Source organism: Crinia signifera, chromosome 4, assembly GCF_055691185.1.
Source record: "Crinia signifera chromosome 4, ASM5569118v1, whole genome shotgun sequence".
Classification (NCBI taxonomy): Eukaryota; Metazoa; Chordata; class Amphibia; order Anura; family Myobatrachidae; genus Crinia; species Crinia signifera.
This window is the reverse complement of record NC_139220.1, coordinates 54,103,383-54,130,402: the sequence shown is the minus strand read 5'-3', so window position 1 is coordinate 54,130,402 and position 27,020 is coordinate 54,103,383. Positions and strand designations below refer to the sequence as shown.

The 27,020-nt window shown below is 49.1% G+C and overlaps 2 long non-coding RNA genes across 3 annotated transcripts in view; both read right to left on the bottom strand.

Annotated features, from left to right (window-relative positions):
- LOC146072325 (uncharacterized) overlaps positions 1-27,020 on the bottom strand; it is a 133,401-nt gene that overhangs the window by 90,681 nt on the left and 15,700 nt on the right. The gene's annotated exons all lie outside the window — the stretch shown is intronic.
- LOC146072324 (uncharacterized) lies at positions 15,295-19,129 on the bottom strand. Of its 2 annotated transcripts, none has more exons than XR_014473058.1 (3): positions 19,016-19,129; positions 17,291-17,485; positions 15,295-15,385 (listed from the first exon to the last, which is right to left on the bottom strand). It is a non-coding gene; the product is annotated as an uncharacterized LOC146072324 (long non-coding RNA). The 2 variants fall into 2 exon arrangements; XR_014473059.1 differs by having other exon boundaries at positions 17,291-17,540; positions 19,016-19,111.

The following is a 27,020-nucleotide window of genomic DNA, read 5'->3' as shown; positions in this document are numbered from 1 at the left end:
TTATTTGGAATTGGAATCAATTAGATGCCAATATATCCTTACAAGCATGCCTAACACATGCATTGCACACATTAACCCTTACAGCAATTGAAGTGCAATGGTTTCAATTAAAGCACTGACAAGCGTCCTATTAGTGAGTAATGAGTAAAGGAGTCGATTCTATTGGGTTCAGGTGTTAATGCTTGTAGTCATTAGGCGTACGTTCGCCTACCGCATGAACGAGTGGTGTCCGCAAAGCAATAGTACACTTGTGGACACCGCACATTTCTTCCCTTTTTGATCGCGTGCATTCGGAGTGGTATCCGAATGTACGCCCCCCAACATAAGTGTACTCCCCCGTGTCCGCCCATGTTTCCGCCCCGTTTTGCCCACTTTGAAACTACGCCCATGTGTCATTCCGCATGACGCCCATAATACGCCCATATTTCCCGACTGATTGCGGGGAACAGTTTTGGACGGGATTTGGCCGAACAGGTACGGAGTCAAGGCGTGGCACATGCGCGTTGCGTTCTCCACGCATGCGCAGACGCCGTAAAGACGCGATCCGAAAGTATGCGGTAAAGTACGCGTCAATCAGAATAAGGGCCTTGGTCAGTACTTTCGCCTCCTCCACCAGATCCTGTAGCCTTATCTCCCTTTGGCCGGTGAAAGCATTTGCAGACCCGACGTCTGTTGGAGGAAACCCGATTTCCTTTAACCGGTACACCGCCAGGGCCAGTCACGTTGGCTGCCTCCACGCCCTTCTGCCCTTCTACCACATCAAATTCCACCGTCTCGCCATCTTCAACACTGCTCAGGAACTTCCGGGGGTTATATCTCTTTATGCCCGTCTGATGAACAAAGACATCTTCTTTTGTGTCGTTCCTGTTGACGAAGCCATATCTACTTCGGACATTAAACCACTTAACTGTTCCTTGTACCTGTGTAGCCAACACTTTCTTCCCTGCTTGGCTCCTCTGGACACAGATGGTGTGTTGCAGGGTTCGCTTCTCAGTCTGTTTGGTGAAACAGTTCTTGCTTCAGCGCCGAAATCAGCTCTTCAGGGCAATTTCTTAGGATGTTCGTGCCTAGGATGATAGGGGACACCTTTCCTTCTCAACTGGTCGACACAAAATACCCTTGTTTGGGTAAGTGCATTTGTCCGATCTTCAGGTCGGCCTCCCAGTACCCGGCGCAGGTGATATCCCAGCCGTTGCTAGCGACCAGTTGCAACTGCATGATGGGTGGCGGTGCGAGTAGTATTTCTCTCCCCCAGTATTTTTGAAGAGTGGTTAATTGTATCGTGGATACTTGCAACCCTGTATCTATCAGGGCCAGCGTCTCTATCCCGTTGATCAGCACTTTAATCCTCGGGAATTGTCCTACGTATTGGGGCCACCATTTCTCCGGGTCTGGATCTACTCCCGGTGTTCCCCCCGAGGTTCGGGCCCTGGCCTCAAGGTGTTGAAGTTTAAAGGCTCCGGACAGTAGCAGTTCCGCTCCTCGTGGCCCGGTTCCTGGCACCGCCTACATATGGGACATTCTTGCCCATCAAATTGGTCTGTGCTCCACCAGTCGCTCTCTCCTGGGGGTTCCCACTGGTTTCTCGTTCCTCTGAATCGTTCTGCCCTCCATTCAGATTCCCTGTCTTTGTACGCTGGTGGTCCAGGTCGTTGGCGCATCTCCCTTTGCATGTCTGCCATGCTAACTGTGAGGTTCTCGATTTGTTTCTGCAGGATGTAGAATTGATCTTCTGGTAGACTCTGTGCAGCCTGTATTTCTGTGCCCTCGTTCCTCTTTGCCCTATCAGGGCTGGTAGAGGTGGTTCTTTGGGAGTGCGGTTGTTCACGAAACCCTAACAGCTCAGGATATTCTTCCTCCCGTTCCGTGTGTGTGCCGACCACCACCGATGGCGGCCTCTTTAAAATCGACGAATGTCGCCTCTGGCATTTGCCTACGGAGCAGTCTCAGTTGCGTGCGTACGCTTTCCTTTAGGGCTCCTTCTGTCAGTTGTACCATCAGCGTTTCGTCAGCATTTTAATTTCCTCTGGGTAGACGACTTGGATTGCTCTCCGCATCTCCTGCAAGCTGAGGGCGTAGTCTCTTAGCGTTTCTCCAACTTGTTGTTTTCTTGCATAGAGCTTTAGTTTCAATTCTGGGAGGCTTTTCATCTGGAATATTGTCGACAGTCCCTTCAATCAGGGCCGTTTCTAGACTATTTGGTGCCCAGGGCGAAGTTCAAAATTGCGCCCCCCCCCCCCCACACACACACACACAAAAAAAAAAAGGGGTCTGGCCTCTTAGAAAGGGATGTGGACTTTGGAAGGTGGTGTGGCTTTGCGGAAAAAGACTACTTTACACCCCAGTTTTGCACAGACATTGGTCACCAAATGAAAAAATAAGTTCTGATTCATGCCCCTTAAATTATTTGTTTCCTCAAAAATACCACTAATACTTTAAGGCACATACCATTATGCCCATGATGCATTATGCTTCACAGTATGATATTGATGCCATCTGGGGAGGAAATGGGTGGGCAGCTGACATCCGGTGATGTCAGCTGCCTGCCCCCCTGCCTGCGTCACTGCCTTATTAGCATGAGAACGGCCAGCGTTCTCATGGGAATGCCCATGAAATGCTGCGCATTCCCGTATGCTAATGGGGCTGCCCGGCACCCCAGACCCGCTGTGTTGGGTGCGTGCACCCGGGGAACAGTCTGTTCCTCGTGGGTGTACACACCCTGCGTATGCACATGCAATGCGCAAATCACTAACATCGGTCTCCATGCGAACGAAGCACCGCATTTTACTCTCACTACTTTCTGCAAACACATCCTAAAATTTGGTGTGCTGAAGCAACACTGCGGACATGGAAATAAAGCAGCACATGCATATTTAAGCACATAAAAAATTGGTCTTTTGGGATAAGCAGAACCAAAGAAATACTTTCACACATGAAAAGAAAAATTATGGAAATGTCCATTAAAATGGTGACTGGTGACAATGACATTGTAAACGGTGAATGGAGCAGACAACACTGCGATCTAATGAGGAACAAGTTGTCCCACTCCCACTCTACCCCTTCTACACCCAGTCATGTACACTAGCCCCATCCCCCCAAGTAACATACAGCACCAGCCCTACCCCTCCCCAGTGAAATGCACTACTCCCTTACCTGGGGTAGTGCATGTCACTTGGGCGGGGTAACAGGGTGGGTGCTGTATGTCACTGGGGCTGGTAGTAGGGTGGGTACTGTATGTTACCCGGGGGAGGGGGGGGTTGTCTAGTATATATGATCGCGGGGGTAGGGGGGGGAGGCCGAAGGGGCTACCCCTTCTACCCCTCTACCCCAGTGATCATATAAACTAAACCACCCCCCCCGGGTGACATGCAGTACCAACCCTACCCCGAGTGTGAGATACAGCATGAACCACCCCTCCCACACCATCCCTCCCCCTCAGCGACCTATAGTAACCAACCTGGGCAACCCCCCCCCCTGGCCCCAGTGATATACACTACTTCCAGTCCAATCTATATAATCCCACTCCCAGCCAGCATCAGAAATATGAAAAACAAAATGGGACAAATGAGCCATTTTAGACTAGTCCCCCAGCCCCAGGCACCAATGACAGTACATTATACAACATACTGCTGCTGCTCCCCCAGGCAGGCCTTACATCACTGCAATAACTTATCTGCTGCAGAGCAGCCAGTAGTACAGTATACTACTAGTACTAACTCACCAACAAAGCACCAGGCTGAGGCAGCAGTGTGCAGAAAACAGCAGCAGGTTAGGTAGGGAATGGACTCACAGCCTGAGGCTGACTCTGGAGCAAGAGGTGAGGAGCAGCAGACTAAGTGCGTAGTTAGTCAAATATAAAATGGCGCCAGCGAAAAGACAAAACCCGACGCGCAATACTCCATGATTCCCTCCCCCTCCCTCCAAGGCCACAGCAGAGAAGCACACACACACTCATAGTCATGTCATCATACTTACATAGTCCGACTCAAACTCCTGGCTGGGCTCCCGGGCCGGCTACTAAGCGTCTGGGGTGGGTCTGCTGCTGTAGCCTTCCGACTCTGTCCCTCCGCACTGCAGTGAGAGTGGGCTGCGCAGTGTGCGGCGTGCACACTAGCGCGGGTCCCTCCTCTGTCCCCTGCTTGGCCAATCCGGACAGAGGAAGGGGGAGGCACTACCAGGAAGTCATTCTGTGTGTCACACACAGAGCTCCGCCTCCACTGCCGGGTCCACTCTGGTCTGAGTGTTCTCTAAGCCCTGGCTCCCTCTATGCTCCGCCTCCGCTCCATCCATCAGCCGGCCAGTCCCCGCCCTGTGCGCCACTCGGCGCTCACAGGCAGTCACAGCCGCCTGTCACTAATAGAGTCTACATTGAGTGACAGGTGGCTGTGACTGTGTGAGCGCCGAGCGGGGCACATACTTACACTCACTCTCACTGCAGCCTTGTAGCCCGGCGCCCTCCTACAGCTACAGGCTCGTCGTCAGCAGCCGCAATGCCGCACACAAGTCCAGGCCAGCAGCAGGCAGCATTTAAAAAGCGGGGACGATCCGTGCGGCGCCCCTGGCAGATGCACGGCTCGTCCCCCTGTAAAAACGGCCCTGTCTTCAATACCTGCTCTACTTCTTTTTTTGTGCTCCGGTGGCCATGATATGACTTCGCGTAGGGCGGATCCAGTCAGTTGTCCTATCAAGATTTGGATTTTCTGTTGTTCATGTAGGGTGTATAACAGGAACGCCGACTCCATTCTGTTCTTGAATTCCACGAATGTGGTTCCTGGTGGCTTGTTCGTGTCTCCGCTGTAGCTGGGTAACCACAATGCCCCAAAATAATATGGGAGGGTGATTGGTGTCGATGGCATCATGGCGGCTTGATCTTGCTGTCCATTGCCCGGTGCCGTTTCTCCTATTGGTGCTGGCGGTTGCTCCATTTTCCTGTCTCGGTTTTCTTCCCAACCTGACCCGGATCCTGTTCGTGACGCCAAGTGTGAAGTGCACGGTCAAGTTTAGGTCTCTAATCCGGGGTATTGAGGAGGCAACAGTCGAGTGAGGTTTAAAGAACAAGTATTGATTTATTACTTACTGATAGCAACCATGAATATGACACCCTTGGCCTTACCATATGCAGCTCCTACGAGGCCAGCAGTGCAAATTAACATACATTGAATTAAAATAGACAAGAACTTATGCGGTCAAACATCATGGTTACTCTGGACGTCTCCAGCTAAATAACTAACTTACTCTAATACAGCACTTTATCTCTTACCTATACTTGCTAAGCAGGTATGCTATACCTACACCATGTGCAACAATGGTACCGGTACCCAATTATCGCCCTGGGCCCCAGCCGAGGGCTCGGCCTATATAAAGGAATTATGGGGGATCGGGCCGATGTGTCCTGATTTGTCCTAGGCCCAGCAATGCTGCTGTCACTAACGGGCAGAGGAGTACTCTGATGCAAGGATAATGGGTTCGTTGCACCGGTACTCTAGTTAGAACTCAGGGGCGACGAACTGCTCTCACTCCACATGGCCATCTTTACACCCCTTTCCTGATGTGCCCTACACTACCCAGCTCCCCTGGGATATCACTTGCGGGGGTGATGTCGGACAGGCACACAATATTGGCCACCAGGGGCCGACTCACGGTTCTGTTGCTGGTAAATTCATGCAGGTTCCCCTCCAGAAGGGGAAGGGTAGGTCACTCTAGCCGGTACCCTCTGGCAGGGTAGTATAGCCGCCAGCCTCTAGAATCTGCTGCCCTTGCACCACAGCTCTCGTGGGGGTACCCTAACAGCAGCTGTCTGGTGCTGCTGACACTGCTCCCACTTGAGGAGGGAAGGATTGCCGCACTCCGTTTTCTCTGGTGGCCGCTGACGTCACACCCGCCCGTCGGCTGCTGTGTGCGACTTGAGCTCCTGCCACTGCCGCTTGGGGAGAGGGGAGCCCGGGAGTCCCTTCAGCCATCTGCAGAAGGAGGTAAGAGAGACCCATGAAGACTCTCTCAGCTAGAGCCAGAGGCTTCCCTTTGCGATACTAATCGCATAAATTAATACATATGCGATTAGTGTCATAGCAATAAAATTGCAAAGCACTTTTGCAATGATCATAGATACCGGTCTTTGTGAGAAGGACAAGACTGAAATAAATGTCCCTCTTCTTACTTTCTCTTAGTCCAGTGGTGGCTCGTACCTTTTTAAGGGCTGCCGCTGGCCGCAGCCGCCGCTGAAGTATCGCGTTGCACGCACCCCCCCCCTGCCATCACCACTGCCACCGCTCCTCCTGGTCCATTCCAACAAGTGTTCCCGGCACCTGTGCTATGATGACAAACCTCTGTGTACAAACCTCTGTACTGAGCATGCGGCCAGATTCTATGGGCTGCTCTGGCAAAACAGCCCATAGAAGGGGAATCATGGTCCCGTCACCTGTATAATACAGATGACAGGCAACAGGAATGGCGCGTGTGCAGTACCTATGTAGGTACTGCGCATGCGCAATCTTCGGAGTTCGCTCGGCAGCTCATAGAGAAGCATCCTGGAGGGAGGGAACACCTCCCGATGGGATGCCTTGGTGACTGGCAGGACGGACTTCCAATAGAAAGCCACTGCCAGTCACAGTGAAGTCTCACAGACTGCATCTGGCTTCATTACAGTGGCGGATTTTACCTGGGGGAGCCTATAGGTAAAAACCGCCTTAGTTTATTAGGTTTTAGACTTATATGTACTAAAGTGCTGGTTTATAGAAGTGGAGATGTTGCCCATAGCAACCAATCCGATTATTATTTATCCAGTACCTTTTATATAATAACACCTAGAATCTGATTGGTTGCTATGGGTGTGAATAAATAATGGCGGTAGAGAGTGTAAAGAGGAATAGTAAAGCACTTGGATGAGGAAGATATTTTAGAATAAAAAATGAAAACAGGTTATGTTGCCCATAGTAACCAATTAGATTCTGTCTATTATTTTTATATTGCATCTTAGAACATGATCAACAGAATCTGATTGGATTCTATCGGCAACATCACCTCTTTTCATTTTTAGAAGCTTTAGTAAATATACCCCTAAGTGTCTGCAGTCTTTACAGTCCTAAATGACGGTTAGTGAGATGAACTATTCAAACGCTCAGATAGAGCCATTGTTAAATGCTTACATAAAACATTCCTCACTATGCCAGCCATGCCGAAGGCTACTGAGATTATATATTCTTAGAACAGTTACTTCCAAAAAACTCAATAGCTCTTAAGCGAATCCATTTAAGTGCCGATAGTAGAGAGAGTCGCACAGCTGCCCTTCTCCCTGCTCTTCAGGAATAAATCGTAAAGCCAGTAGGAAGCTCTAATAACACTCATTCTGAACTGATCATCAAAAGCAGCATTTGAGACTTGATTTATGTTAAACAGGATCCTAAAGATAGCACATTACTCTTCTATTATTGGCGGAAATGAATTCATTCAACACAAAGAATTAACTTACAGTAGCTAGAAAATGATTTTTACACAAACTTTTAACTTGGACATTTCTTAAAGTGACAATCATGTGAAGATTTACAGCTGGCAGCTAGCTAACCGGTGACAGGTGGCAGCATTGACATGATATATACATTGAGATTGGTGTTTGTTTCCTCATGTTTTCACGGCTTGCCTGCAAATATTAACTACCTTTGGAATGTATCTAGGAGGAACGGGAGCAGGAATCTGATACCTGCTGCGATCCATCCTGTCCCGCCCGCAGCCGCATCTCCCAAAGGTTTCTATGGTTACTGTGATGTTGCCCGTTGAACCAATATTGAGCAGCATTACATCAGGTCCTAGAGCTACCACCATTTTGAGATGGCGGTAGAAAATTGTAGCCTATGGGTTACTTACTACACTGCCGGCGGCGCAGTGTGGACAGCACGGGTCAGCTGGGGGTCAATGATGACCACCTGCATCTGCAGGAACATACATCCAAACAATAGGATTGCATATTGCAATGCGATCCTGGGCAGTAGAAACCAGCCAAATCATATTGTATATGTGATTCTATGGTAAATGAGCCCCCTGAAGAGGAAGCCTTTTGACAGAGGGATTCATAAGATAGATAGTTTACAGTAAGTTGGATCTGCAGAGGGAAAAAATGCCCAATCTGTAAAAATTGGTAAAACCGTTGGCAATTGTGTTTTTGTGAGGCCATCACATTATTTTACAATTTATTAGTAACAGCCCACTGAAGAATGTTCTTTATTACCTCTTATGCAACACATAGGCTGTTTTAAAAGTAAAATACAGATTATTGGCAATGATTAGTGATACTGGCATATAGGAGGGTATTCTGGTCCATTCACATGGACCAGAACATTCGCACAGGGACCGATGATGGGCGTATGCGCAGGATCATTTCTGTGCATGTGCCAGGTACGTGTGGTCATGGCGAACAGACTGTTTACCGGATACATGCCCCCAGCAATGCGGTCGGGGACGTGGGATGGCGGCGGATAGTCACGTCCATGTAACACCCAGCTTTACAATGGACGTGACTATCCCTAGGGGTTCACATGGTAATCGGACCATGATACCAGTGCCGGGGGCAGGCAGCTGACGTTACCGGATGTCAGCTTCCCGCCCAATTCCTCCTGAGTCACTTTTATATGCTTGCACGTTCCACATCATTCGATGGTCACCGACTATCAAATCATGTTGGTGTTCCACAGCAGCCTGCGAATTGATGTTTATGTTAAACATACATTCACAGCCAGAGCGTTGCGAACACATGTTGCGAGGGGGGGGGGGGAGAGCATACCGGCATTTGCCGGGCGGGGTTTGGTGGAATCAACCAGAATAACCCCCATAGTCACTTAATAAAATGTAAGGCCACCATATGAGGCCTGTATGGCTTGATACACTTACTGAAGTCTACTGATGTCTGGAGGCACATGACGGCTGCTGGACCATACCACTACAAGAATGTTCCTCATCTGAAATCTGATTAAACCAGGATATTCCATTAATGGTTGATTGGGTTCAGAATTGGTGGCTAAAAGGCCACAACGACCACATGTGCTCTCTTGAAGTGTTCAATGTCATATCACAAAACACCCTTCCCATCACAAAATAAGTACTATAAGATGGGGTGAAGATGATCAACCAATAACATTAAGTAGCTACAATATTAGCATTGAGTTTGACCATTATAAACACTTCACTTTTGAAAATTGTTACAATGGGATCTGTGTGCATTGTCTTGGAAACAGATAAAGTTTTTGGGGATAAAGAACCAGCCACTCAGCTCCGAATTGTATTTTTCCACACAACCTCTAATGTGGCAGTAAAAGCTATTTGGCTCAGGGCCGTCTTTTCATATGGGCTTAATGGGCACTTGCCCAAGGGCCCCAGGTGTATAAGGGCCCTATGCTGATAACTGAGGATCCCCTTTTTCCAGGGATACCATAATTTTGAAAATCGGCCCTGGGGAACTGGAGATATCCAACTTCAAAGCAGCAATCCACATTCGACCTGTTAATTGCAATTCCCAGTCATATTTTTCAGGTTCTCTCTGACTTAGAGTTTTAATGAGAGTATATTCCAAAAGCTGTGACTCTCCCCTTTCTGTCGACACTAGTAACTTGTCTCTATCATGCCCAGAACCAGAGATATCAGCCTTCCAGCAACCAGTCCCTGCTCCAGCTCCAAACTTCTGGTGTACAGTTTTATATTTGTGTCAATGGATTGCTCTGGCTCCTGATTTCTGATCCCCAAGTCCCCAGCACCTCCTGAAAGTTGGGACTCTAGGTTTTTATACTATTGAAGGCCGAGAAATCTATTTCCAGATATTGGCGATATCTGCAGTCAAACAAGCTGCCCTTCCACCGGAAAATGACGAATATTAAACCCACTCCATTATCCAACCCTCCTCTGCGTATAAAACACTCCCTACCTCCCTGGAAGTAATTTATATTCAGCTCAGTGCCCCCTTCCACAGGTTAGTGTTCTCCCTCCCACCACCTGTGCAGTAAAGGAGTAATTAGCAGAAGTTACTGCTCCAGGTCCTACATGTTGAATGGAAGATAGAGCACCCCCTGCCACCCGTGGGACATCAAAGCTGCTGCTGATAGCAGCCCCCACCCCTAGGAGGGGAGAATGGGTAAGGGCCCCAGCGCATTGCTTTGCCCAGGGCCCCACACTGCTGTTAAGATGGCCCTGATTTGGCTACTACTTTATCCTTGTCCACTTTATTTCTCTCGGCAAAGTTTTCTAAATAAAGCCCTATGAGCTGTGGAGTTTGCCACAAAACCTGCAGTAGTGTTTGTTACAGACATGATGAAGGATCGTTTGTTTGACCAATACACTTCCTCCTCAGCTATGTAGAACATTGTCTGTGTTCTATCTGTCACATAACTTGCAAGCATGCATTGCCTGGGTTTGCAAGTGCTTTAGAACCAGACAAATAACCTTTTATAAACCTCTCCTATCTAATCTCTCTCATTCTTATTTTTCGGTATCTGGACTATTTGTCTACAGCAAAAAGATAGACAGCCATTAGGTCGACACCATTAGTTTGACAAACAAAAAGGTCGATATGTAAAAAGGCTGCCGTGCAAAAAGGACGACGCACAAAAAGGTCGACACTACCATTACATCGACAATGTCTAGGTCGACAGTCAAAAGGTCGACATGGGTTTTTCACTGTTTTTTTGAGCCGACACATGCCGACAGGCGGTATTACATGCCCTACCATCCACTAGGGTGAGGTGTGAGAATAAAATAGTGTGCCGAGCGCAGCGAGGCACCGTACCCGAAGCATTGCGAGCAAAGCGAGGGGCTGCGGTTCACTTCAAACTGTGTCCATGTCGACTGTGTCGACATTTGGGTAAAAAAACGGTGAAAAAACCCATGTCTACCTTATGCCTGTCGACCTAGACACTGTTGACCTAATGGTAGCGTCGACCTTTTTGCATGTCGACTAGGGTGGCCAATCCCGGGATCGGGATCGGCGGGATCCCGGGATTTGGCCCCTAAAACGCCGGGATTTCAATCCCGGGATTGGAGTTTCCAATCCCGGGATTTTCGGGATTAGACTGCGCATGCGCAGTCTAATGCCGGGCAGCGTCTGAGCATGGGCTCAGACGCTGCCTGGCTTCTCCCTTACCCGGCAGTAATGCTCTGCGCAGCGTGACGAGGCCAGAGGTCACGCTGCGCAGGCTCAAGCAGCTGCACAGAGCAGACGCGTCCACTCCAGCATGACACGCACGCCCGCCCGACCGGCCCCTGCTGCGGACTGCACATCCTCCTCCCGGCTGCTCACCGTCCGCCTCCCGGCTGCTCACCCGCCCGACTCCCGGCATCAATCAGCCGCCCACCCTCCCAGCTTCACCGACCACCCTCCCGGCCGCACCGCAAGTAAATGTAAGTAAATATGCGGGCGGCCGGGGCGGGTTTTTTAATCAGGGAAGCCAATCCCGGGATCCCGGGAATCCCGGGATCGGGCATTTTTCAATCCCGAATTCCGGGATTGAAAAAAAGCTCCGGGATTCGGAACCCTAATGTCGACCTTTTTGCATGTCAACCTTTTTGATTGTTGAACTAATGGCTGTCTATCTTTTTGCTGTAGATCCCTTGTCCCGCTTCCCTCCTTTTCACACTTTTTCTGACCCCTGGCCAAAATTGCTGAGTCACTGTTTCATACAGCCCGGCAACCATTGCATTCTGGTGGTCTTTATACAATAGAGAATAATACCTATTTCACTATAGATTGTAATCTTGCTAGCAGGGCCCTCCTACCTTATTAACTATATGTAAATACCCAGTTTGTTGTATCACTGTTTCCAATTGCAAAGCACAATAGCATTTGCTGAGCTATATAAGAAACTGTTAATAAAATAAATATAAAAACATTTGTGCACTACAACCCATTTTGCTTTGTAGAGTTCTCCAATACCAGCACCACAGACTGAGATTTGTACTGATATGCAAATCACTTCTGCCCGCTGTTCCTCTTTGCTGCTGAGTTTTTTTCCTTGTATTGCAATGCTGACTTCAAATTATCACTATTGCTTGGGAAATAAATGTGCAAGTTGTGCTGACTTAGATGTTTCTGCCAAATGCATCTTAACAACCATCCAGCATTGCCAAGAAGGTATTTACGTAATTAGCAAATGAGCCACGCTTGTGTGAAAGCTCTTAATTATGATAATCCATCTTTGGCCACTATATTTACACAGGAGCAGGGCCTGATTCCAGCCACACTAGGCTAACACACCCTTCCCCACCACCCACCACCAATTATATCTCTCACAGAGGCGTAACTAATATTGTGGCGCCCCCCCGCCAAAAAATTACCTTACCCCTCCGCATGCCGCCGCCGCCGGCCCCGCATTCAGTCCGGCACCGCAGATAGCCTCCGGGCTCCGTCTCCTGCAGTAATGAAAAATGACATGACAAAATGGCTGCCCCCGTACAGCAGACAGTTTTTTTAGGGATGTTAGAGGAGGCGGCGGCCTCCTCTAGCATCCGTAAAAACTGTCTGCTATTAGGGGGCAGCCATTTTGTCGTGTCATTTTTCATTACTGCAGGAGACGGAGCCCGGAGGCTATCTGCGGTGCCGGACTGAATGCGGTGGCGGCGGCATGCGGAGGGGTAAGGGGGGGTCTGACCATAGTGCCCGGGCACCGGGGGCGCCCCACTGGCGCTTGCTCCCCCAAGCAGCCGCGGTGGCTGCCTTACGGTAGCTACGCCTCTGATCTCTCATATTCAGCTAAAAACCTTTAACAGCCTGGGGCCTCAGTAGTATCCCTTATACACAATGCCCACAGTAGTGGCCCTTATAAAAAATACCTTAATGGTAGTATAGGCTGGAGAAAGTAATGCACAGGGCCGACGCTATCGGTGGCAGCTGTAACTTCTGGGAATATAGATATAGTTATATAGTGTGTATGTATGTGTATATATATATATATATATATATATATATATATATATATATATATATATATATATATATATATATATATATATATCTGAGAACAAGAATGGCACCAAAACATAAACCCCACCTGGGGTATGGACGTCGATGAGGAGTAACAGGTAGGGTGAGGGCAGGGATGCTGGCGGGGAGTTGCAAGGAGGCTGAGGGGAGGTTATGGGGGGTTACAGGGGATGTGTTGGCAGTGGCGCTGAGGGAGTTATATGGAAGGTGAGGGCAGGGATTTTGATGGGAGTTACAAGGAGGGTGAGGGCAGGGATGGTGATAGAGAGTTACAGGGAGGTTGAGGGGAAGATACAGATTGGCTGAGGGGGATTTACAGAGAGGGTTAGGGCTGGGATGGTGACAGGGAGTAATGGGCAGGGTGAGGACAGGAACACTCATGAGGAGTTCCAGGGAGGGTGAAGGTAGGGATGTTGATGAGGAGTTACAGGAAGGGTGCAGGCGGGGACACTAAGGGGGATTTACAGGGAGGGTGAGGGCAGGGATATTAAAGGGGAGTTATAGGGAGGGTGAGTTCAGGGATGCTTACATAAAGTTACAGGGATGGTAAGGGCAGGGATGCTGAGGGGGAGTTATAGGGTGAGTGAGAGCAGCTGGGGCGGCATGTGTCATGTAGAATTCTAGGGGTGCTGCCATGTGTCGTGTATAATTACTGGGGTGCCTCATGTATACTGTATAATTTCAGAGGTGCCTCCATGTGTCGGGTATAATTCCAGTGGTGATGCCATGTGTTGTGTATAATTCCACGGGTGAGGCTATGTGTCATGTATAATTCCAAGGGTGCCCCAATAATGTTGTATAATTCCAGTGGTATAATTCTAGGGGTGCTGCCATGAATCATGTATAATTCCAGGTGTGCTGCCATGTGTCCTGTATCAGTCCAGGTAAGCTGCCCTGTTTATTTTAATTTAAAATATAATTTCATAATTTTATTATTCATGGGGTGGTGCTAAGTGGCCCATGTCAGTCCAGGGGGCTGCCCTTTTTTAATTCATTTTTTATTTGTTTTTACTGCAAGGGCTGTTAAGTGAGCAGGGGTGCTGTATCAGTCCATTGGTGATTGGTAATTTCTGGGGTGAGCCAAATGTGTCATTAATTTCTGGGGTGAGCCAAATGTGTCATTAATTTCTTAGGTGTTGCTAAATCAGCTGTATAGTTAATGGGGAGTTGCCCTTTTTATTTTATTAAAAGAATAAAAAAAAATTCTTATTTTTTTCTGCAGATGTTCCGCCATGTGTGTCGTATAATTCCATGTGTGCTGTGTCAGTTCAGGGGTGCCGTATAATTCCTGGGGTGAGCCAAGTCTGCCATATAATTCATAGAGTGCTTCCAAGTGTGCTGTATCATTCCAGGGGTGAGGCTAAGTGTAAAACCAAAGAAAGAAGGAATTATTCTGTGCTGAAGGGCAGTCACTACAGCTGCTGTCTAAATGGGATTTACTCAATCCCAAGGGGGCAAAGAAGAACTGATGCAAAGGTTTAAACCATACTTGCCTACCCTCCTGGAATGGCCGGGAGGGACCCGCAAATTGGGTCCCCCTCCCGGCCCCCCGAGAAGGTGGGCAAATCTCCCGCATTTTCCCCACAGTCCCTGCTCCCCCCTTCCCCGCGGTATAAAACTACAAATTTTGTGGGCCCCCGGGGGGGACGGATGACGTGGCTAAAATGACGCAATTCGCGTAATTTCGCTTCATTTTAGCCCCTCCCCCATCCAAGGACCCACAAATTGATGTAGTTGTCATGGGGGCGGGGCTTGGTGATGTCAGCCTCACCCTGTCCCCAAAATGAAGCCTCTTCCCACCTCCTTTCACTCCTCTCCATGCTTCTCCCGGAGAGGTGTTTCAAAAAGTCTGCAGGTATGGTTTAAACAGCGCTAGGAGTGCTGCATATAATTTGCCAATAATAACCAATCAAAATTTGAATCCATAAAAAAGGGGAAGATTATCAATTGAACACATATATTTACCAGTCGGTATATTAGACAAGGAGAAAACAACATGCAATTAAAAGTTATACATACGTACATATAGATTCAACTGTAGATAAAATAATAATCCTTTCAAGTATTAATATTTGAAGCTATCCATATCAAGGGTTAATTGCTCTTTGTTAGGAGTATTATGACGATAGTAATGTTGCCATTACTATCACAGAACTTGACTAGTTGAATGGATTAGTTCAACGGGACCAAATACGGGTCAATAGGAGCATCCAGCATTGATACTGTTAGTACAGTATATTGGTAATAGGTTAGTGGCAAAGTCCAGCATTTAGGATAGTATTAGTTTCTTACTAATCGTGTAAAACAAAGGAGGTATATTTACCACTCCTGGAGTGCGTGGTCTCCTCCAATAAATCACAGGCTGGGGTGTCTCTTGTATTCTCAATAGACTGTGTTTGCGTTCCTTCAGATCAGCACGCGTCTGGTTACCTGCATGGGGGAATCAGGTTACTGCGATGCCGGCCGGCAATAGTGTCAGTGGGCAGGAGATAAATATGAACTGACATGTTTCCCCGCCTGCGAGTCTCGGCGGCTTTCTCAAAGATCAGGTTAGGGGCGAGATGTATCAAACTGAAAATGAGGTAAAACCCCGTTTTTACCGCATTTTCCAATGTATCAAAACCGATACCGCATTGAAGGGTATCGCCACCTTTGGGTGGTGATACCCTATAGACAGGGGCGGATTGGGGACTAAAAGTGGCCCTGGAAAATTTCTGAAAGTGGCCTCATGTGGGCGGCAACAAATCAATAAAGGGCGGAGCCAACATTACAGTAGGCGGGATTATTACATCACTGTACTTAGACATTGTTGACAGGCAAAACTAATGCTGTAATGTCCCACACATCAGGGCTTTACAAATTTTCGTAAAATAGGGACAACAGGGATAGTGCGCGTCGAAAATCCACACCGTAATGCCTTTTACACGTCACACACCCATTACATAGTATACCAATTGCAACGATGGCCTGCCAGGCTTGCTGGTGCCGGCCCCCCCCCAACTAATGACTACACTATGGCACTATGGCTAGTGCCGTACAAGAACCATTGTTAGTGTTACAGTACCTATGATTTTAATGCTACACCCACAAAGCAACTTACTGCAGACTTTTTGTTTACCGTAATCCTGTATTAAAACATACTGTACATCGCTCTCATACATACATGCATGCATACACTGTTCTCATTCATCCCATCCCTCCCTTACACTAATTACACACCGTAATGCAAATTAAACATTAAAACGCACACCGTAGTGCCCATTCCATATTATGCAGCACACCATAATGCCTATGACATATTATGCTACACACCGTAATGCCCATTATACATTATGCTACACACCGTAGCGTCCATTACAAATTCACACACTATATTGCAAATTACACATGATACCGCACACCATAGTGCCCATTACATATTATGCAGCACACCATAATGCCCATGACATTATGCCACACACCGTAATGCCCATTACACATCATAGTACCCATTCCATATTATGTTGCAAACCATAATGCCCATTACACATTGGGCCTTATTCTAGTTCACTCTTTCTGACAAAATCCTTCTTAGATGAACAAAACCATGTGCACTGCAGGGGGGCAGATGTAAAATGTGCAGAGAGAATTAGATTTGGGTGAGTTATTATGTTTCTGTGCAGGGTAAATACTGACTGCTTTATTTTTACACTGCAATATAGATCTCACTTTGAAGTAAAACCCCACCCAAATCTAATTCTCTCTGCACAAGTAACACCTGCCCCACCTGCAGTGCACATGGTTTTGTCCATCTAAGAAGGAATTTGTCAGAAAGAGTGAACCAAAATAACCCCCATTGTGACGCACAACGTAATGCCCATTACACATTATGCTACTGTAATGCTCCGCAGCACTCCTGCTTATACAGTTAGCACATAATGCCCCCAGTAGTGTCTATTACACATAATGCCCCCAGTAGTGTCCATTATACATAATGCCCCCAGTAGTGTCCATTACACAATGCCCCCAGTAGTGTCCATTATACATAATGCCCCCAGTAGTGTCCATTACACAATGCCCCCAGTAGTGTCCATTACACAATGCCCCCAGTAGTGTCCATTATACATAATGCCCCCAGTAGTGTCCATTACACAATGCCCCCAGTAGTGTCCATTACACAATGCCCCCAGTAGTGTCCATTATACATAATGCCCCCAGTAGTGTCCATTATACATAATGCCCCCAGTAGTGTCCAATACACAATGCCCCCAGTAGTGTCCATTATACACAATGCCCCCAGTAGTGTCCATTATACATAATGCCCCCAGTAGTGCCCCTTACAATGATAATGCTCACCTTTTTTTTGCAGGCTGGTATCAGGCATTCATGGAAGGAGAGGAGTGCGGAGCTGCCACTGGGTCATTGTGTATTGTGGCTCCGTTGCTCTGCTGGTGGTAGGGAGCTTCCAGTTGTTTGGAGCTGCTGTTGGCTAGGGTGCCACTTTATGGTTTGTCAGGACAGGGGCAGAGGAGAATCAGCTTCATGACTTGGCTGGAAGGGGGACAACATCAGGGTTAGCGGGGGAGCGGCAGGCTCATGTCTGGCTCTGTGGGGACAGGGGGAGAGGAGCGGCAGCTTCATTAGCGTTTCGGCGGGGACAGGGGGAGAGGAGCAGCAGCTTCATGAGCATCTCGGCGGGACAGGGGGGAAAGGAGCAGCAGCTTCATGACTCCTCAACATGCACCATGCTGCCAATAATCAATAATGCTATGATCACATAATGTATAAATAAAAATATGAATCCCCGATCGGCGGCAACGCCGCATACAGTGCCCTGCTACTATATGCGGCCCCGCCTCCACCCGCCCTTCTCCAAATGACCCGGAGAACAGCGGGTGGGAGGAAGCGGCCTACATACAGTAGTAACAGACAGGGGCGGATCCAGAAAACAAGGACAGGGGGGACACCAAGTTAGGGGAAGGGGTGGATAGTGGTGCCAGGTGTGCAAAAACTCTCAGAAAAGGGGTGTGGGTTCATGACAAAGGGCGTGGCCTCACAGGCTTGTGGATGACTGAGGTATACAAAATGATAGAAAGAGGCAGTGGGTGATGTAGAGACAGAGAATGACAAGCTGTGGAGGACAAAGAGAGGTTAACAGGAAGAGGGACATGACAAAAAGAAAACATGGGTAATGGGGAGAGGCAGAGGGTGTCCAAGAGTGGGTGAAAGGGAGGGGTAGAGGGTGGGGTAGAGGGTGATGTGGAAATGCGTGGAAATGAGGTGGACAATAGGTGAAAGGAAGAGGCAGTGTGAGAGGCAGAGGGTAGCTGGTCTCAAGTGGGACAGACAGGCAAGAAAAAAGGGGTGTAACAAGAGCTGAGAGAAGCGCGAGAGATAAAAGGGAGATAGAAAAAGAATAGAGAGATGGAGAGTGGAGTGAGAGAGATGGAGCACAGAGAGAAGGAGAGTGGAGAGTAGGGGGGTAACAAGAGCTGAGAGAAGCAGGAGAGATAAAAGGGAAGGAAGAGAAAAAGGATAGAGAGATGGAGAGCGGAGAGGTGAAGAGCAGAGCGAGAGTTGGAGAGCGGAGAGTGAGAGCACAGAGAGAGACCAGGAGAGCGCAGAGAGAGAGAGAGACCAGGAGAGCGCAGAGAGAGAGAGACCAGGAGAGCGCAGAGAGAGAGAGAGAGACCAGGAGAGCGCAGAGAGACCAGAGAGAGAGAGAGAGAGAGACCAGGTGAGCGCAGAGAGAGAGAGAGACCAGGTGAGCGCAGAGAGAGAGAGAGAGACCAGGAGAGCGCAGAGAGAAAGAGAGACCAGGAGAGCGCAGAGAGAGAGAGAGAGAGAGAGACCAGGTGAGCGCAGAGAGAGAGAGAGAGAGAGAGAGACCAGGAGAGCGCAGAGAGAAATAAGTGAGAAAAATAGGAGGGGGGGGGGAATAGAGCAGAGAGGGAGAGAAAGAAAGAGAGGGAAGAGTGGGGGAAAGGGAGAGGGTTGTAAATGATATGTGTGCCGTCGTCCCCTGTACAGAACTCAGCAAACACCCCCCCCCCCTTCCAATATACAAGGCAAATAGTGTACCTGGCAGCAGGTCAACAGCAGGTACCATAGAGGAGGCGGCAGATCCCGTGGTAGTGGCGGACGGTTCTGTGTGGAGAGAGCAGAAGTGAGTCACGTGGAGAAGACCGAGGCAGCGTGGCCCATGGAAGATGAGGCCACGAGTCCGGTGGCGGGAGCTGCAGGCAGTAGTAAGTCACATGGAGGATGTGCCTGCCAGGCAGCATCACATCACCAGCTCTTCCTTCCTCTCCGCTGTTTCTCGCGCCGGGGGTGTCACTAAAAGATGACGTGAAGTCCCTGCAGCAGCATTAGGAGAGGCTTAGGTAGAACAGCAGGCGGGAGGAGGCGGGGCCACTAGCTCTGACTGCAGCCACCCACCTCCAGTGACCCCGCCTGCCACTGAGTGGCCCACCAGTGACGGTGTAGATATAATGGCCAATCCTCATGCCTGAGGAACGCACAGCCTTGCCACTCACTCTCTCTCCTCTCCCTCCATCGGAGTCCTCACAGGCTCACCCTCCCGGAGTTCGTCCCTCCCTATGTGCAGCCCCATCCCCTGGCACGAGCTGGTTGCTGCATCTGACTCGCAAGACTCGCAAGATGATGATATCATCATCTCGCGTGATTGTCTGCAAAGCTCTGCAGCGCTGTGTTGTCCTGACAGCATGCGCTGCGTGTCCCTGGAAAGCTACTGCTGGATGCGCAGCTGACCCCACTCACCCCCCCTCCTTCCGAACTGCCCCCAACCCCCCCCCCCCCCACCAAATAAAAAATGAAGTGTGTGTTTTTCCAGATATGGGCCCCCCTGACAGGCCTGGGGCCAGGTAAAATGTAGGAGCTACCCCCCCCCCCCCTCTCGGCGGCCCTGCCCACAGCAAATATTACTGGGACTCTTTCCCCACTCCCCCCAAACCTTAATGTGACATTCTCCCCCCTCCCTCCCATACCTTAATGTGACATGCCCCCCCCAAACCTTAATGTGACATGCCCCCCCAAACCTTAATGTGACATGCCCCCCCCAAACCTTAATGTGACATGCCCCCCCCCCCCAAACCTTAATGTGACATACCCCCCCCCCCCCCAAACCTTAATGTGACACTCTGCCCCCTCCCTCCCCAAACCTTAATGTGACACTCTGCCCCCTCCCTCCCCAAACCTTAATGTGACACTCTGCCCCCTCCCTCCCCAAACCTTAATGTGACACTTTCCCCTGATTATCTTTAGAAAAACTTGCCTGGCCTCTGATTCAGTGGGTGGCTGTGTTGTGGCTGCTGCTGCTGCTGCTCTTCTCCTTTCTTTCTGCTGGGCTGAGGCTGAGCACGGTGAGCAGGGCTCCTCCAGTCACACCATGTGACTTCCTGGTTAGATCAGGAAGCCGGGGGAAACAAACACACTGTGGGGAGGGAGTGACGCTGCCTGACAGGGGCAGCCAAGTGCACTGCAGAGGAGAGGTAAGGACACGGAGCAGGTAGGGGGATTCTGCTGCTGACGCTGCTGCTGCCTGTCACTGTCATACAGTATGACAGGCGCAGGATAAAGCAGCAGCGCACAGCATCATTCATTACTACAGCGCACCTGAACTTCCACTGCGCCCCTGCTGTGCTACACAGGCCGGCGCATCTCATGTTTGGGGGGTGGATGATTGCAACTTTCGGCCTCACATGTGGCCGGCCTCCCGGGAAAGTTCCCGGTGGTTTAAATGGCCAATCCGCCCCTGCCTATAGAAGCCTATGGGCTTCTTTTTGCCGCCCGCCGCCTCCGACGCAAACCCGCCCGCGGCCTCGTCGACCCCCCCTCTGGCTTACCTTCCTGAAGTGTCCTACTGGACCCCGGAAGGTAAACCCCTCCTCCCACTAGTGAAGCAGCCGGACATCCTTCCGGCTGCAGGGGGAGGAGGAGGCGCCGGGGACAGCCTGCTTAGCTGTCCCCGGCGTGAGGGGAGAGCCAGGCGGCAGGGAGGTGACGGAGACCCCCCGCACACCAGAGTACAGGTATCGCGGGGGGGGGGGGCTCCGTCACCGCATGGCGATGCCAGCCGCATATGATAGTACATATGCGCTGGCATCGTGGCGGACAGCCGGCGAAGGGCGGCGATGTATTTTAATACATCCCGACCTAGACCTGCGGTCTATCAGCTCCCATTAAGAAAACGCTGGGTTCCCACTAAGGGTGGGTTTCCGGTCATGTGATCTCATTTGCACTTCCTTAAAATTGCGCTCCAGGCCTCAGCCTTGTTGTTATCCCTTCACAGGCAGAGCCGAATTTCCCATTAGGCACGTGAGGCACCGGCCTAGGGGCGGCACATGTTTGGGGGCGGCACTTGGATGCCTGTGATAGTACTGTCAGCCCAAAACGTACCAATAACTGCAAAATATCCACTGTACTGTACTATATTCCATCTTAAATAGAGTGTAAATGGATAGGACATGCAGATACTGCCCCTATAAACTGTCCTACTTAGTAAACATTATTGTTGTGCCTAGGGGCGCCCTCCTCCCTAAATCCGCCCCTGTTCACAGGGTCTGTACGTTCCACACAGCATAGTCCCTACAGATAACATGATCACAATGTAGCCTTTTCGGACTTCATTCCTTCATTGTTTTGAAGATCCAATATCGTGATGCTAAGTGTGCCTTATCAGTTCAGTGGTGATGATAAGTGTACCATATCAGTCCAGGATCCAGGGTTAATGATAAGTGTGCCATATCAGTCCAGGCTCCAGGGGTAATGATAAGTGTACCATATCAGTCCAGGTTCCAGGGTTAATGATAAGTGTGCCATATCAGTCCAGGGGTGATGACAAGTGTGCTGTATAGTCCAGGGGTGATGACAAGTGTGCTTATTCATCCAGTTACCTCGGTGCAACCTTTTGGCCTAAAAACAACATTGTGAGGTGTTCAGAGTGGACTGAAAATGAGTGGAAATGTATTTTATTGAGCTGAATAATAGTATAGAAACCAAAAAAAAGGATGCGATTTTAGCAGTTCTAATGTTTAAAAAAAAAAAAAATAAAGCTCTAAAACCAAAAACCTGAAAAGGTGGTTTTGGCAAAACCAATCCAGATCCAAAACACGAAGTGAAATCCAGATCCAAAACCAAAAAACAAAAGTTGGCGGGTGCAAACCCCTAATATGAATCACTCTCCAACAAAACATAAGAAAGGGGAGTGAAGATCTTTGGAGAGTGAATGGTTAATGCTTTATGATATTTTTAATATGATATTCTGTCTTCCTCCCAATTTTGATTAATAACTTTTATGAGGTTACAAGAGCATACTAAAATATTTTCTCTTACCCAGGTAATCACTTAATTAGATATGTGAGATCTTTTAGTATCCCCTACACAGGTCTTAGTTTATTTCATTACAAATTGTCTTCTATTAGTTTCAAAAGATAACACCGACAATAATAGCATGAAGTATAAAGGCTCCAAAGGGGGCTGCAGTGAACAGGACAATTTAGACTAGCAAGAATCTAGCGTATACAAAAAATAAAGTAAGTATTATCAGGGCCGGCTCTACCATTAGGCTGCTTTAGGCAGCTGCCTCGGGCGCTGGGGTCTGGGGGAGGGGCCACCAACTCTGCCTATAAAAAATCTAGGATGTCTATGGGCAGTATTCAATGAGAAAAATTCGCTGTGATTTCTGGAGAGTTTGTGCTTTTCACGCGGTGGAGAGAGGTTTTTTTTCTCCAAAGGCGAGCCACCCTATTCAATGTGAAATATTCTCCGTCTTTCTAAGTGATTCTCGCCGTCTCTCTCCGTGTAGAAATTCTCCATCTTTTGATGGAGAGCAGGAATGTGAACTTTTAAACTAAAAGGGTGTTTTTTTTAATTTTGGTGTCAAAAAATCAGTTTTTTTTTTTTCTGTGAAGGGCCATGTTATTTTTATTCATGTGCCTATAGCACATGAATATATATTTAATTTTAAAAAAAATATTTTTTTACATTTTTTTTTTTTTTTACACAGTGCAGCCAGCAGGGGGCCAGAGCGCTCGAGCCGCTCATTAGATATTCATATATTCACTGCACCCGATGCACGTTCGGGTACAGTGAATAAATACTGGGTCCCCTGCTGGCTATAGGGGGGGGCAGCCTGTGCTGCCTGGGTCCAGGGGAGCCCTGCTCCCCTCCCCATATCCCCTGCAGCAGCCAAGAGAGACTTTAATCTCTCTTGGCTGCTACGTCCCCCGGCTCCCTGACAGCTCCCTGCCGCGGACGCTCGTCCGCTGCAGGGGTTAAGACTCGCCGCGAGTGGCGGCGAGTCTTTAACACGTTGAATAGGGGGAGCAGGAGGCTCCGGAACACGGAGAGTGCATGGCGAGAGAAAAAATCTCTCGCCATGCACGGAGAAAATTTCACATTGAATACTGCCCTATGAGGATCCTTGTTGCACTGTATGAAGGTCGCTGCTGTGGAACTTCTAAAGACCTCACCTCCATACTTTCCGTTGAGGCATAAGTCCCTACTTTTCTGCCCCTCCTCCTTGTACTCTGTTGTAGGTGGCAAAGGGAGGCCTTTGGGGAAACAAGGACTTGCACAGCTTCCTGAGAGGCTGGGAGGACCATCCAATTTTTTGGAGCCTCCCCGCTATTCCAGAATGTTTGGCAAGTATGCTTTAAGGGGTTGGGTAGTGGGTATTGATGGCAGTATGGGGGGAGGGATAGTAGGTTGATGTTTTGCCTAGGGTGCTGAGAAGCCTTACACTGGCCCTGAGTATTATTATATCACAGAACAATCTAAAGGTGCATACACATGGTGCAATTTGAGCTTTTGGTTTTGCCTATACGAGTAAAATCAGAAGAGAAGTTAGTACAAATTGCACAGTGTGTATACCGATGCTCTCCCTCATGGGATCGGCATCGAAAGAAAAAAAATGTGACTGTGCAGGCAAGCCAATATTGACTATATTGAGTACAGTTTAGTGTCCTTCTAGAATAGTCAAAATTGTCCACAGTCAAAATCCCAAGTAAATATAGTCAACATCTCACTGTGTGTATGCACCTTAAAAGAAAGGTTGGGTAGGTTCATGTAAAATAGGAAAAGGGTGGGGCATAGTTTCCTGCCCTCCTGCATTATGCAGCAGACTCCGTAAATTAGTAGCAATCTCTCTGTTTCCCTAAAGAGTCTAGCAATTCCTCGGATTTCACCTAATCCATTTTATACAGCTGTTACATTATGGGAGAAAAAATGTAATTAGAGACACATACATTTAAATTGAATCACCAGGGTCACTACCCTGTTTTGTTTATGACTACATACATTTTAAACAAGGTTTCTTAAGGCCACTTAAAGTATATGGAACCACTTGTAAAATGCAATACATGAACAAGCCCTGACATGTATCAGGGTTTTTTCTTCAACGAGTATAGTAGGTGTTATTGACTACTTTGGGGCTCATCTAAATTTGAATGTAAGTCATTGTAAGTCAGATATACTGTAGCAGTACATGCCCACGCTTACAGTTGTGATCATCACAGTCTCCCTTTTTCAAAAGTAGGAAAATAAACTAAATTGCATTTGGAATGTAATGCATAGGCATCACTTTTATTACCACTTATATTATGCTAGGTTAGTAGAAAATAATGGTTTTTTTTTTCCACTTTTATCAGCCTGGCATCCACAGCCCATGGATGCCCGGGAAAGCCCCGGACTACAGCCCTGGACCGGTGAAGACTGGGGAGGGGCCCTTTATTGGGGGAACCCCTGGGTACTCCGTCCTGGTCTGACCAGCCTCGGTGAGCATGATACGGCCAGGGGCCTTATGTAAAAAGTGTCCCCCAGCTGTAGCATGACACCGCTGGCTTTTGGAGCCTGATGCTGGTTAGAAAATACGGGGACTCCCAGTTTTTTGTCCCCCGTATTTTTTAACCAAGACCGGTCCAAGAGTCCGGGGCTGGTTTCAGAAATTCAGGGGACCCCCTGCGCTTTTTGTCCACCCGTATTTTTGGAACCAGGTCCGGCTCAATGAGACATAAGTCCAGTCCAGTGATCCTGCTGTATAAGTCCATTCCAGAGATACTGCCTTTAAAGTCTAGTGATACTACTGCAAGTCATACTGTGATACCCTGCTCTTGGGGTACCGCACCTGCGCCTTACCTTTACATTGGTGGCCAGTACTGCCTATATATTTACAGTGACATGGAATTCTGGGGCAGATGTATGAAGGGTCGTTATGGGGGAGAAGGGGTATCAGCGCACGTTATGTGCACTGATACCGCTTCTCCCCCATGTATGAAGCGGCCGGGATGCGGTAATGGACAGGGGCGCTATGCACCCCTGTCCATATCGGCGCTGCTATCAAAATGATAGCAGGCCGAATGTATGAACGGTCAGCATCGCTGACCGTTCCGCACGAAGCAGGGTTTGGCTTCGCCAGCATCAGGCTGGCGAAGCCCTATCTAAACAGCAGGGACAGCGCTGTCTCTGCTGTTAGGTCTGAGCTGTGCTGGGGATCTCGCGTGAACAGCGAGATCCCGCGCATGCCCAGTGCGGCCGAGCGGGGGACAGGAGATAGCGCATCTGTATTAACTGATGCGCTATCTCCAGAAAGGGACATCGCTGGAGGGGGGAGTTAACGCTCCCCCGCTTCGGCAAACAAGATGTTAATACATCTTGTCAATGTCCCTTCCTGCTTCGCCTCGCTATTGAGGCGAAGCAGGAAGTATCATAGCGGCGCGATAAGCGCTGCTATGATACATCTGCCCCACAGTTTCTTGAGGGTTGCTAGGCAACCACCCTGCAGCAGCACTAACTACTTGAGGGACCCTAGGACCAAGCGTCTTCCTCGGTTGTTCTGGACAGCAGGAAGACTAAGTCCTGCCTTGATTGGTGGGCAGTGGACGCAAACTGGCAGAGGAGGAGCTGGGCAGAGCACAAAAAAACCTGAGTATGGTGGGCGACTCCTGAGAATGAAGGGAGACCGCTGGGCAGTCATGTCAAGTGAGCGGTTCCCTGAGCCTTGTGTGTGTGGAGAAAGTGAGGAGACCAACGCGAGACAGCAGCGCACCACATTCAGCCACAGTGACGCCAGCGCACTGTGACCCGGCGCACTGCATCACCAAAGGGGAGACCAGCGGTGACCCCAGCGCACAGTATCCGTATCGGAACTCGGGAGACGGATCAAGGGCCACAGTGATCCTAGCGTCCACCAGCGGGAGAAAGATTGGCGCAGCAGCCTGACAGGAGGCTGTCACAGCGCAGAGGAGGCAGCTGAGGGGAAGTCAGCAGCTGACGTGGACAGACCTAGTCGCTGCAGCGGCATCCAGCCCAGGAGCAGCGATCAGTGAGCAGCCAGAGCTGGCAACTGGTAGGGGGATACAGGTATTCTGCAGCCCACAGTGTCCCTAAATCCCTGGGCCATGTCAATCTGACAGCCTATTGGCCTTCTCTACACCTCACACAAGGAGTTGTCAGTAATTAACATGGCCCACTCCCTACAGCCTCCACATTGGGCCATCCCAGCTTGTCCCCCTCACTGGGCCTCAGTCTGACCCCACTGACAGCTGCGTGTCAAACTTCAGGGACCTTTATGTCCTAGTTATCAAACCATGTAGGGCAAGAACGAGTCTGAGGAGATAAAAATGTGCAATAAAAACATTGTCCGATGCTGAGATTTTTGACCCAAATGGTTATTTGCTACCCTTTGATAGTGCCTCAGTCAGCTGCATCTACTGCGCAAGACACCGGTCCCGACAAGGAACCTAAAGCACGGGAGTTCCATGTGATTGCTTATCACACAGTGCCACCTTGTGGATAGTCTGGTTATTACTTTAGTTTAGTGATCATATACATTCCTTGCTAAAAACTCTGGCCCTTATTCTGATCGGTGCGGCCGGAGCCGCATATGCGGCTCCGACCGCACAGACGAATCCCCGCCTTGCGTACGGATCGCCACCTCCGTCCGTACGCGGATATGTGGCGATCCGTATGAAAGTGGACGGGGATACGCCTCCTCCACCTTGGGAGCAGCCCCTGCATTCGATGGTCGCAGACCATCGATTGCAGGGCCGCACGCTCCACCAGGTCC